Genomic DNA, 12,120 nt, shown 5'->3' on the forward strand with positions numbered 1-12,120 from the left:
GACAGTGTGGAGACCGCTTGGGATTCTCTCTCCCTCTCTCTCTGCCCCTCCCCTGTCTGCACTCTCTGTCTCTCAAGGTAAGTAAATAAACATTTAAAAAGAAAGAAAGAAAGAAAACCCTAAGAAACCTTTTTTAACATTGTCAAAAACATTTTAGAAACTGTGTTCTAAGATGATTTTCTCTTAAATGATTAAAAAGGAAAGAATCTGTAGTGACAGAGAAAATTTTAAGTTGCGTGGGAACTCACTGCCAAGTTCACTTTTACATAGAGAACTGCCAGTGTCTCTGCCATCTGAACAGCCAGAGCTGTATATATAATAGAAATACAATGCGTGGGGCGCCTGGGGAACTCAGTCAGTTAAGTGTCCAACTCTTGATATTGGCTCAGGTCATTGATCTCACAATTTGTGGGTTCAAGCCCTGCATTGGACTGTGTGCTAACAGTGCAGAGCCTGCTTGGGATTCTCTCTCTTTCTCTCTCTCTGCTCCTTACCTGCTCACACTCTCTGTCTCAAAATAAATAAACAAACATACAGAAAGAAAGAAAGAAAGAAAGAAAAGAAGAAAGAAAGAAAGAAAGAAAGAGAAAGAAAGAAAGAAAGAAAAGAAGGAAGGAAGAAGGAAAAGAAAGAAAGAAAGAAAGAAAGAAAGAGAAAGAAGAAAGAAAGAAAGAAAGAAAGAAAGAAAGAAAGAAAGAAAGAAAGAAAGAAAAAAGAAAAAAATACAATGCAAACCATACAGGTAATTTTAACTACTCTGGTAACCATTAAAAAGTGAAAAAGAAACAGGTGAAATTAAATTTAATAATACATTTTATTTAATATCATATATCCAAAATCTTATCATTCAGCATGGAATCAAAATAAAAATTATTCCTGAGATGGTCTTCCTCTTTTCATACCGTATCTTTGAAATCTTGTATTTTTTTCCATTTGCAACATATCTTAATCATATGCTAAAATGTCAAAGGTCAAATATAGTCCTAGCAAAATAATAAAAGTATGCTTAATGTGAATTTATTTTATACTGCATACTTAATTTAAATCGGCAATTTAATTTAAACTGACTGAATTTAAATCAAATTGTACAAATGCATTCCATCAATCTCACTTGACAGCATTTCAGGTGCTCAATAGCCACATGTAGCCGGGGGCTGCCATATGAGACAGCACGGGTTTAGAAGCTTAGCGTATCATCTGCACGAAAACAGAGCGAGCTTACAGCAAGGATGTCATCCACCGAGACGAGAAAAGGTGCATGAGCTTCCAGCTGTCCAACACGAGGGTCTATCCAGGTCTTACACAAGGTCACCATGGGAACTGAATTTCTCAAGGAAGGGAGATAAAATGATTTGACTCGTGTTTAACTCATACTACACTGACCTAGATCATATTTTTTAAAGTCTCGTCATAAACTACAATCCATTTAAACTTTTTATATCTGGATGTGTTTTGGAATGAAATGGATAATACACGAATTCCTTTTTTTTTTTTTTTTTTTTTTTTTTTGGAAAAGAAAGGGGAAGAAAAAAAGAAAATAAAAGTTACTCTTTGGGGCAAATCCCTAGCCACAACAATATTATTTTTGGTAAGTAAGTAAGTAAGTAAGTAAATAAATAAATAAATAAATAAATGCAATAAGCAAACAAACACTCACAAATAGTGATGTTAAAGTGATAAGTAACAACTTTTAAGTAGACACTAACTTTCCATTAAAATAATAATTATACCATATTCACTTCATTGGGCAATTCTAACAGAGAATCGTAGACCCTAAATGATATTTTCTTAAATGTTACCATGGAAGTAGTTTACACTAAAATGTCATAAAATAAAATATTTAAAATTAGATAATATTTAAAATTAGAAAATAAACTTCCTTAAGGAGTATTTATTTTATTAAAAAGCTAAACAGTACTAAATTTGAAATAACTGATTTTTAAAATCGGTTCTATAATGTAGGGTAACCAAAAAAAAAAAAAAAAAAGCAAAAGAGAAAGCCTCCTTTAAAGGGCGCATCCTAGAGTTCAGAGGTGCAGGTCTGATGGGTGGTAAGTTTAATTGGGAAGCCTCTTGACTGAGTGATAAAACAGAGCAGAAATTGATTAATCTCTGTGAGTTACAATGCTGTGGGAATGTGCTATTAAGCATTCCAAAGCGGCAACTTCATTTCCTCCGGGGCAAAGCATACTTAGAAAGGAAAGCTGCTCTCCCATAAAATAATCTATTTTGTAGGCTTAGGAGGTTTTAGCTGGATGACATACCTTAACCTTCCTGGAGTGGGTAAATTATTGTTCAGACTCATAGCAAAATACCAGAGTGGGTTCCAATAATATTTCACATGGCTTTGCCCAAGGTAGAGGTAAAAGAGAAGTCGCATTTGTATTCTTACAGGAAGCCTTCTTTCAGGTTAAAGATAATAAGAAACTGACCTTGAAGAATATCTCCGTTTTGTAAAGAGTTGGAGGACATTATTTAGATTTAAAAAAAATAAATAACAGCTATCTGGTGCCAACAACTGGTCTTTGAATTAACCACAAATAACTAAATGAGTTGAGTATTTTACTTTAAAACCACCTATTTATTTATCAATTACAAGATTGGATCAAGTTATCTCATACAAGTACAGGTTACTGAACTATAATAAATAATTATTCCTTAAAACAGACCTAATTGATTTTAACAGAACCTTTTACTGTATGTATCGCCTGCTCAATGGTATTGAATATGTATGAATGCAAATCCTATTAAGACACTACCTTGTAAAATAATTATGTCTCAGATGTTAAATCATGATGAGAAATATACTGCAGAAATTCATAGATATTATCCTCTGTGAATGGTTGCCCGCCTCAAAATAACTTAAAGGAAACTCAAACTTACTCAATGCTCTGTTATTGACTACAAACACATTATACATATTTATATACACTTTATTTATGATTTAAATTAATCTTAAATGAAATTGATGTAATCAATGCACACAGAACTTTTGAACATATATCAAAAATATAAATTTTAAATTTTGCAAAATATATTTACTTCTATTATCCTATCAGTGTTGATCTTAGAAAAACAGTAATATATGAAATAAAGGCTTAATCATTGCTACATGGTACACAATGAAACAAAACTATTAAATGACTTGAATTTAGTAATTTATAGCATGTCAGATATTTTACTTGTGTATCCAACATAGCTTCATTACACAAATTACACAACACTTTTTCTTTTCTTCTACATTAGAATGCCAACCTACGAATTTTCTAATTATCTTTCACAGTTGTATTAGCCAACATTTAGACTGGCTATACCGTAGTACTATGGTTTAATAAGATGAAAGCAGATTTTTATGAGATTCATAGGTGCTTTTTAAAGCCACCTAGTTTATGTTCTAAATCCTTCTAAAGAGATTCCAGATTCCTAACAATTTGTTCATAGTCAACTTGCCACCTTTTAGATAAACAGTCCACACAAGAACAAAGCTTCTTCCTTAGGAAATAGTCCTTCTGGCCCCGGCTCTCTCTTTGGCCATCTGCCCTTTGGATGTTTGTCCTCTTATCGAAGGCCTTTCCTAGAATACAGACACATTTCTAACTTCTGCAAGTCTTATTACTTTTCTAAGGTTTATAGTCATTTTTTCCAATTTTTAACTGGCTTCTGCTTACAGGTTACCAACGAACTTCAGTCCTTGATTCTTCCAGACCCCAAATCTATTGTTCAAATTCTTGGCAGCAAAATAAAAAATCTTTCTTATTACTGTTTTAACTTAAACAAATCTGATCATGACAAAAACAGTGGAGACTTCTTGAAAATTCTGAACAGACGATGAATAAATACAATGCTATTATTTGCCAAAACTTGAAAAATTGAAGCATTTATGGTCAGCTGAGCTTCAATAAAAGTTCCAAGAACACACAATAGGGAAAGGACAGTCCCTTCACTAAATGGGGCTGAGACTGGTTTTCCACATGCGGAGGAATGAAATTGGACCCTTAGCTCACTAAAATCAAATCACCATGGATTCAAGTCTTAAATATAAGACCTGAAGCCATAAAACTTTTCAAAGAGAACATAGGGGAAAAGCTTCTTGCCATTGGTCTGGATGATGTCTCTTTGGACATGATCCCAAAAGCTCAGTGAACAAAACAAAAACAGACAAATGTTATTGCATCAAACTAAAAACCTTCTGCACAGCAAAGGAAGCAACAGAATGAAGAGGCATCTACAGAATGGATAAAAAATGTGCAAACCATGTATCTGATAAGGGGGTTACTACCCAAAATATATAAGGAGCTCAAGCAACTCAACAGTAAGAAAACAACCCCGATTAAAACATGGGCAACGGATCCGAACAGACATTTCTCAAAGGAAGACATGCCACCAGACACATAAAAAGGGGCTCAACATCAACGAGTAGCAGGGAAGCGCAAATCAAAACCACGAGACATCACCTCAGACAAGTTAAGACAGCTATTATGAAAGAGACAAAAAGATAACAAATGTTGAAGAGGATGTGAAGAAAAGGGATCCCTGGCGCACTACTGGTAGGAATGTAAACTGGTACAGCCATTATGGAAAGAATATGGTGATTCCTCAAAAAGTTAAAAAGATAGAACTACCATAGGATCCAGAATTTCCATGTCAGGGTACATATACGAAGTAAACAAAGTCAGTATCTCAAAGAAATATGTGTATTCCTGTGTTCTGTTCACTGCAGTATTATTCATAATAACCAAGATATGGAAACAACCTAAATGTCTATCAGTAGATGAATGGTTCAGAAGAAACACATATACAGTGGAATATTATTCATCCCTGAGGAGGCAGGAAATCCTGCCACTTGTGACAATATGGATGAAACTGGAAGACATTGTGCTAAGTGAAATAAGTCAGACAGAGAAAGACAAATATCGTATGATCTCACTTATATGTGGAACTTTTTTTAAAAAGTCAAGCTCGTAGAAGCAGAGAGTAGAATAGTGGTTACAAGGGGCTAAGGTTTGGGAAGAAATAGGACGATGTTGGTCAAAGGGTGTAAATTTGCAGTTGTGTAGGATAAATAAACCTAAATATCTAAAGTACAGACATGGGACACCTGGGTGGCTCAGTCAGTTGAGCGTCCAACTTCAGCTCAGGTCATGATCTCACAGTTTGTGACTTCGAGGCCCCCCCATAGGATTCTGTGCTGACAGCTCAGAGCCTGGAGCCCACTCTGAATTCTGTGTCTCCCTTGCTCTCTGCTCCTCCCCTGCTCACACTCTCTCTCTGTCTCCTTCAAAAATAAATAAACATTCAAATTAAACAATTTTAAGTATGGACATGATGACTATACTTAATAACACTGGGGCGCATGGGTGGCTCAGTTGATTAAGCGGCTGACTCTTGATTTCAGCTCAGATCGTGGTCTCACAGTTCGTGGGATAAAGCACCACATCAGGCTCTGTGCTGACAGCACGGAGCCTTCTTGGGATTCTCTCTCTCTCTCTCTCTCTCTCTCTGTTTCTCTCTGCCCCACTCCTGCTTGTGCTCTCGCTCTCTCTCTCTCTCAAAATAAATAAATAAACTTAAAATAATTTCACCCCAAAATATTTAAAAAATAATAATACTATATACACTCATCACACAGCAAAATACACAAACTGCGAGAAGATGTTACTTTGCCAGTAGTAATCATTTCACTCTGTATATTTATATCAAATCATCACATTGTACACCTTAAATACATAGAATTTTTATTTTTAAAAACCTCCTCACGAAAAAATGTTAAACAGATGATGAAGAAATACAATGCTGCGTTTGCCAAACCTTCAAACTAGCAGAATTTTTTTAAAGTACACAAAACTGATTCAATTTTCATTTATGTCAAGGCAAATGAAAAAATGACACACTATTGATACACAGAATACATTCTATGAGGAGTTTTATATAATTTTTCTGCTCAAATTCTTTTGACAGCCTGAAGACATTGTAAATAAACTTTACAAAGATACAGCACCCTTATTTTTAAAGTTCTCAACAAATGCCAACACTGGGGCCAAATTAACAGGATATAGATGAATACAAATAAATACAAAGTGTTGCCTTTAGGTTTAAAAAGTTAGTTGCACCAATAAAGATGTGGAGTAGCAGCTCTGGGAATCTGAATGTAAGGTGAACAAAGAGATTGGAGAAGCCAACAGAAAGAACTAACACAGCTCGTGGCTGCACGGACACAAGGGCACATCCAAACAGGAGAAGACTACATTGAGGAGTACCGTGTTCAGTTCTGATTGGACGTTTTAATAAGAGATATTTACAAAATAGAGGCCACACCGAAGAGTGCTTTCAAAATGTTGGTCTCTGCTGACCACGAAGACATTTTCTCAAATCCAAGGAACCCTTTGAGAAAAATAAGAACTATATCGTTCAGAGTTTTCCTACATATGACCAAATTAAGTTGTCAAATAGGGGTTGTTTCATTGTGAGATTATTTTCTTCCTACTTTTTAAGTGAAATTTATATCTTTATTTATGCAATAAAAATGAAATTAAGTACGCGATAGTGATTTTTGTTTAAGTTTGTTCATTTATTTGAGAGAGAGAGAGAGTACAGGAGGGGCAAAGAGAGAGGAGAGACACAGAATCCCAAGCAGGCTATGTGCTGTCAGCGCAGAGCCCGATGCAGGGCTTGAATTCACAAAACGTGAGATCATGACCTGTGCCAAAACCAAGAATCAGATACTTAATCGAATGAGCCACCCAGGCACTTTGATAGTGATTTTTTAATGCAATCATCTGTGAAACTTTTGATCTGATTTGAATTTATTGGTCCATTAGATTGAAAAGTCTGGGAACTAGTCCAAAAACTGATACCAGAATATTTGGAAATTACACACACACACACACACACACACACACACACACACACACACATCTGAGGTCTAAGTAGAAGGAAAGGATGTGTTCTCAATTTCTTAATTTGGGAGTCGGGGTTACAAACAAGCAGATCACTGGGTGATTTTCTTCAGATGTCCAATCAACTCAAGACATAAAGAGCTTTCCAAAAGCTGTCTTGAAAATTTTGGTGAAAAAAACCTGTCATTAAATGAATTTAAGCAAAACCAGCAGGGAAATCATGAAGGAATCAGAAAGGATTTCTGTCCTTTGTATGAAAGTAGAGATGTCTCTCAATGACGTTTTCATTCTGAGACCACGTGAGTTTGTAGTTCATTACAGTCAGAAAAGTCTACACATCTGTTTTCTAAATTCACTGGACTGTTTCCATCTACCAATATTCACAAGAATAATGTCTTCCTACACCTAGGCTATTAGAAAGGGTAGAAGATGTGCATATTGTGGTGTCGAGTCAACCAGAATACTTGGTCTTCAATTTTTGGTATTTGTTGAAACATCATTTTATTTTTCTGGGATTTTGCCATTTCACTCCACGGCTCATCATTTTTGGTTTTCTTGTCTTTGTTCACACTGTTGCTTCCAGTTGAAATGCTCTTGCTTTTTTCTACCTGGTGGAGTGCCTCGTATCTTTCAAGGTTCAATTAAATACCAGTTTATCCAAGAATGTCTTTTTGATTACCCTGTCCAAAAGTAATCAGGAGCTCTTTTGTTGCATTTCATTCCAAAGTGATTTCTGTTCAACTTGTTTTGCATACTAGATTATAAATGCCCAGAAAGCAGGAACTGTTCTCTACTTATCTCTGTAACTGCCACAGCTCCTATAATGAACTTCGGTTGATAGACAAAACTATTAGCTGCTCAAAATTAATCCTAAATATGCTTGAGTGCATGTGTGTTTGCACACATATGTATATGTATATACACACAGGGGGGAAGTTACAGTCTACCCTAGACTTAGGACTAACCCAAAGTTACAAATGGTCGCATTTGTCAGCATATAAAATATTGTGCAGCACAACCTGGAGCCCTGTTACTTAAGCAATAAAAAGTAGATCCAGCCAATTCATTTGGCCAAAATTTATATTTATATATAATTCTATGACACTTTTATAGAATTCTACATAATATAGAGATGTGAAAAGTAAGGAAAAATGGGTCACAACCAAGGAAAACAAAAACCTACTTTCAATGATATTTAGGCTTGTTATACACAGAGTATGTAATGAAATCTTGCTTTCCAGGTACCTAAAGACATTGCGTCTAATTTTCACAATATCACATCTGTGTGGCCTCAGAGTAAAATCTGCATCTTCCAGGTGGAAGCTAGAAGACTTTTTTTATGTGTGAAAAATATTAAATTATTTCTCTAGGGGCTCTAAATTTCCCAACAACAATGGCAATGTTTCAAAACCAAATTGTAATTCACACTAACGAAGAGTACATTTCATTGAGATGTAGAACAGTGCTCAAACTTTAATGTGCATAGAAAACATCAAGATAGAGTTTCTTATGAATTCCAACTTTGACGTAGTAGTTCAGGGCAGCACCTGAATTCTGCTTTGCAAAACTTTTGTTTTTAATTCCTCATGTGACAATTTGCTAGAGATAAAAAACATTTTTTTTCCCAATGGGAAAACCAAGAATTCTTACATGTTACCTGGAAACAAACAGAATTTCCCCAATGATATCTGGTACTCTAAGACCATTAGAAATACCTTCAAAAGAAGGGTATCATGACGATATTGTGTTTAGTAGTGTCTGCTTCAGGCCAAGTTTGAGAGGGAGAAAGAGTGAGTTTAAAACAGAAAAGATAAAGATAAACCGTTGATGAGAAAACATCATTCAGTGAAAAAGAACACTTAGAAAATATGACAGTAGTGTTTAAGATAAACTACCTCTTTACCCGTAATGAAGGTCCTGTAATTCACAAGACAGGTGGCAGGAAAGCAACACGTGAAAAACCCAAAGCAGATGATCCTCTTGACTAACACCAATGGCACTGTGATGACTAATGTAGTCTTCTCTTTGATAAATTCTGCGGTAGTCATTTCAGTATGCATATTCTGGAAGGCTCGGATGCAATCTGTACTTCTCAGAGAGCTAGATCAATAAGTCCTCCACAAAAACACTAAGGTCACAGAGACACTGAATTACCACTGGGTAATTCAACTTCTATTTCAATTTGCAGAGGTTTCTCATTCTGATAAACCACAACTTTTAATCCATAGGCTGGTGGTCTCTTCACCTCCACCTGGATCTCTGTACTGGAAATCTCTTCTATCAGATAACTTGTTTTGCTTGAAACTTGGTCTTCTGGCAGTAAGAGCTGAGGAAAGTGATCTCATTGGCTCACAGAACTGCTTCTTATGTGTTCAAGGATCAGCTCCTTTCCCTTTTTCTCTCCTAAACCCGTAGGGTCAGTTTGGATTCTGATTTTGTTTCACACTTTGGATGCTTCCTTTGATTCTAAATTTAGGAATACTGTAAGAGTGTGAGAGAATACACTGGAATTCCTCAATGCATTTCATGGTCATCCGTATTAACTGATCTTTTTTCACGTGGTGCTTTTCTGCTGCCTGGAGGACACCAGGATTATAGGCAACATCAACAACTGTATAAACACGCAACATATCAGACACAGCGGCTGGCCAGCCGGCACTTAGAGGTGCTGGATGAGTGGTTGACTGGGGAGCTGGGGCCCTTTCCAACTGACAAAGTTTGATAGAAAGGATTTTCTTCTTTCGTTTTGGGGACCCTGGTTTGTAGACAGAGAGCTGCGGTTCTGGGGCAGAATAGAGCCATCTCCCCTCTTCCAGCAGCTGTCGAGTGAACCGCTCACGGCTCTGGTGTTGCCTCAAGCAGGCATGTCTGGGAGGCTCCGGAGCTCACTGACCTGAGCAAGCAGACCCTTTCAGGATGAGCCTGGGATTCAGATACATGGGCCGTTTAAGTCTCATCTCTTGGTCTGTTGCCCTGAATTCTGCATTTTTAACAAGCTTCCCCCATGAAGCAACGTTGCTGGTCCACAGACTGCACTTTGGGGAGCAAAGGTGCAGACTGTGGACCCACACTTGAATCTGTCATAACCAAATACTAAATCTGTTTAATATCAATGCATATAAAGCATAAACACAAAAATGCGTATAAAACAGAAGTAGGTAGGGGGCGCCTGGTGGCTCAGCTGGCTGAGCTTCTGATTCCTAGTTTGGGCTCAGGTCCTGATCTCCTGGGCTCAACCCCCACATCAGGCTCCACACTGACAGCATGGGGCCTGCTTGGGATTCTCTCTCCTTCTCTCTCTGTCCTTCCCTCGCTCTCTTCAAAATAAACTTTTTAAAAATGTATACAAATCATGATGGACATTATTTTAACATAAAATAAATGTTAGCCCAGGAAAGCCTGACACGGCTTTTGTAACCTCACAACTGTCACCTTAAAACATGCATGCCTAACTATACTGAACACCTCCAGGGATCCGTCACCATTTAAATTATTCCTTGTGGCCCATAAACCATGGATATCAATTTTCACAAGAACGTCACAGGTCTGAAACAATCCCCCAAGGCACAAGGGAAGAGGGTGAGTGAGCGTGAAAGCAACAATTAACCTCAGTAAGCAGATCCACACTTTGCCTTTTTGCACGGTAAACAAGGGTGGATGCCCCAGCGCATTGCAAAATTAATTGTTTGGTCGCAATCAAAGGTTTAAGGATCAGATTTTGTTATAATGACATTAGGCATAGTGGTCAGACAAATCTTCACAATTAGTCTCATGACTTCTTTGTTGCGTTATCGTAAGATTCACTTACTAAGTTCACATTCAAGGCTACAAACTAGCATGTGTGTCTTAACTTGGTAGTTGTCCATCATTATAAATGTGCCCTCAAAGTTTTGTAAAGGAAAACATTACATGCAGATGTAACACGGGACTAAAGACTTATGTGAGGGGGCGCCTGGGTGGTTCGGTAAGTTAAGCTTCCAACTTCCGCTCAAGTCATGATCTCATGGTTCACAAGTCTGAGCCCTGCGTCGGGCTCTGTGCTGATGGCTCAGAGCCTGGAGCCTGCTTCGGATCCTGTGTGTGTGTCTCTCTCTGCTCCTCCCCCACTCATTCTCCCTCTCTCTCTCTCTCTCTGTCTCAAAAATAAATAAACCATTTAAAAAAAATTTTAACTGAAAACAAGACAAGTTAACACAAAAGCCTTGCACCACACAAGCTCTGAGATGATTCCAGACGTGGTCTGTGCCTTTAAACCAGGAACAAGGCCATGGTGAGGCAGTATGTGTCATGTGAAGCCATCACAGATAAAAGCAGCACAATCCAGGTGAAGATGTAAGAATACATCTGAATTAGCAGTAGGGAAAGAAGACATTCCGCAGATGTTGTCGTGGCGGGAGAAAGGGTAAGAGGTTTGTGGAAAGACTGGACATCACTGTAATGGAGGCTTCATTTGGGAGAAATACCAATTTGGAGGAGAGGGAGAGCAACATTACGCACAGCTTCACATTCTGCTTAACAATGTGCTTTTTCTTCCTTCAACAGATAACTACTGAAAGTCTATTTGAACAGCAAGGCACTAGATCTGTAAAGAGGCAGGCCCTAATACTAAAAAACTTGCAATTTTGTCTAACGATAGGAAGGAGTTCTTGTAGATATACACAGCTGTACATATCACTATTCCCAAAGTATCTCTTTCAACAATTCTGGAACACTTAGGTCAGTGTATGTTTCTGTGTAGGAACACACTCTCTAGTCTGAGAAAGACTGAGCATGACTGATAGGAACAATGTCAGTTGCCTGGTGGGGAACCACGGAGGTCTCAGAGCAGTGGTATGAAGGATGCTTGTCGGGGGCCCCTGGATGGCTCAGTCAGTTGAGCACCTGACTTCTGCTCAGGTCATGATCTCACAGTTTGTGGGTTCAAGCCCCGCGTCGAGCTCCGTGCTGACAGCTCAGAGTCTGGAGCCTGCTTGAGACTCTGTGTCTCCCCCTCTCTCTCTGCCTCTCCCCTGCTTGTGCTCTGTCTCTCTCAAAAACAAATAAACATGAAAACAATTTTTTCTTTAAAAAAAGAAAGATGCTTGTGGGTTTTGCAACAGACTCTGTCTTATGCTGAGGAGTCAATGGATTAAGAAGGAAGAGCAAAGTGCAAGTTGGGGACAATTACCGGCAACAGTGTCTTGAGGAGACTCCTTCATTTTGGTAGAAGTGGGTAGAGGTAATG

The 12,120-nt window shown here is 37.8% G+C and overlaps 1 protein-coding gene and 1 pseudogene across 1 annotated transcript in view; both read right to left on the minus strand.

Moving 5' to 3' along the window:
- NALF1 (NALCN channel auxiliary factor 1) overlaps positions 1–12,120 on the minus strand; it is a 625,366-nt gene that overhangs the window by 521,424 nt on the left and 91,822 nt on the right. The gene's annotated exons all lie outside the window — the stretch shown is intronic.
- LOC122224431 lies at positions 8,756–12,094 on the minus strand (annotated as a pseudogene).

The sequence above is a fragment of the Panthera leo genome, chromosome A1 (assembly GCF_018350215.1).
Source record: "Panthera leo isolate Ple1 chromosome A1, P.leo_Ple1_pat1.1, whole genome shotgun sequence".
Taxonomy (NCBI): domain Eukaryota; kingdom Metazoa; phylum Chordata; class Mammalia; order Carnivora; family Felidae; genus Panthera; species Panthera leo.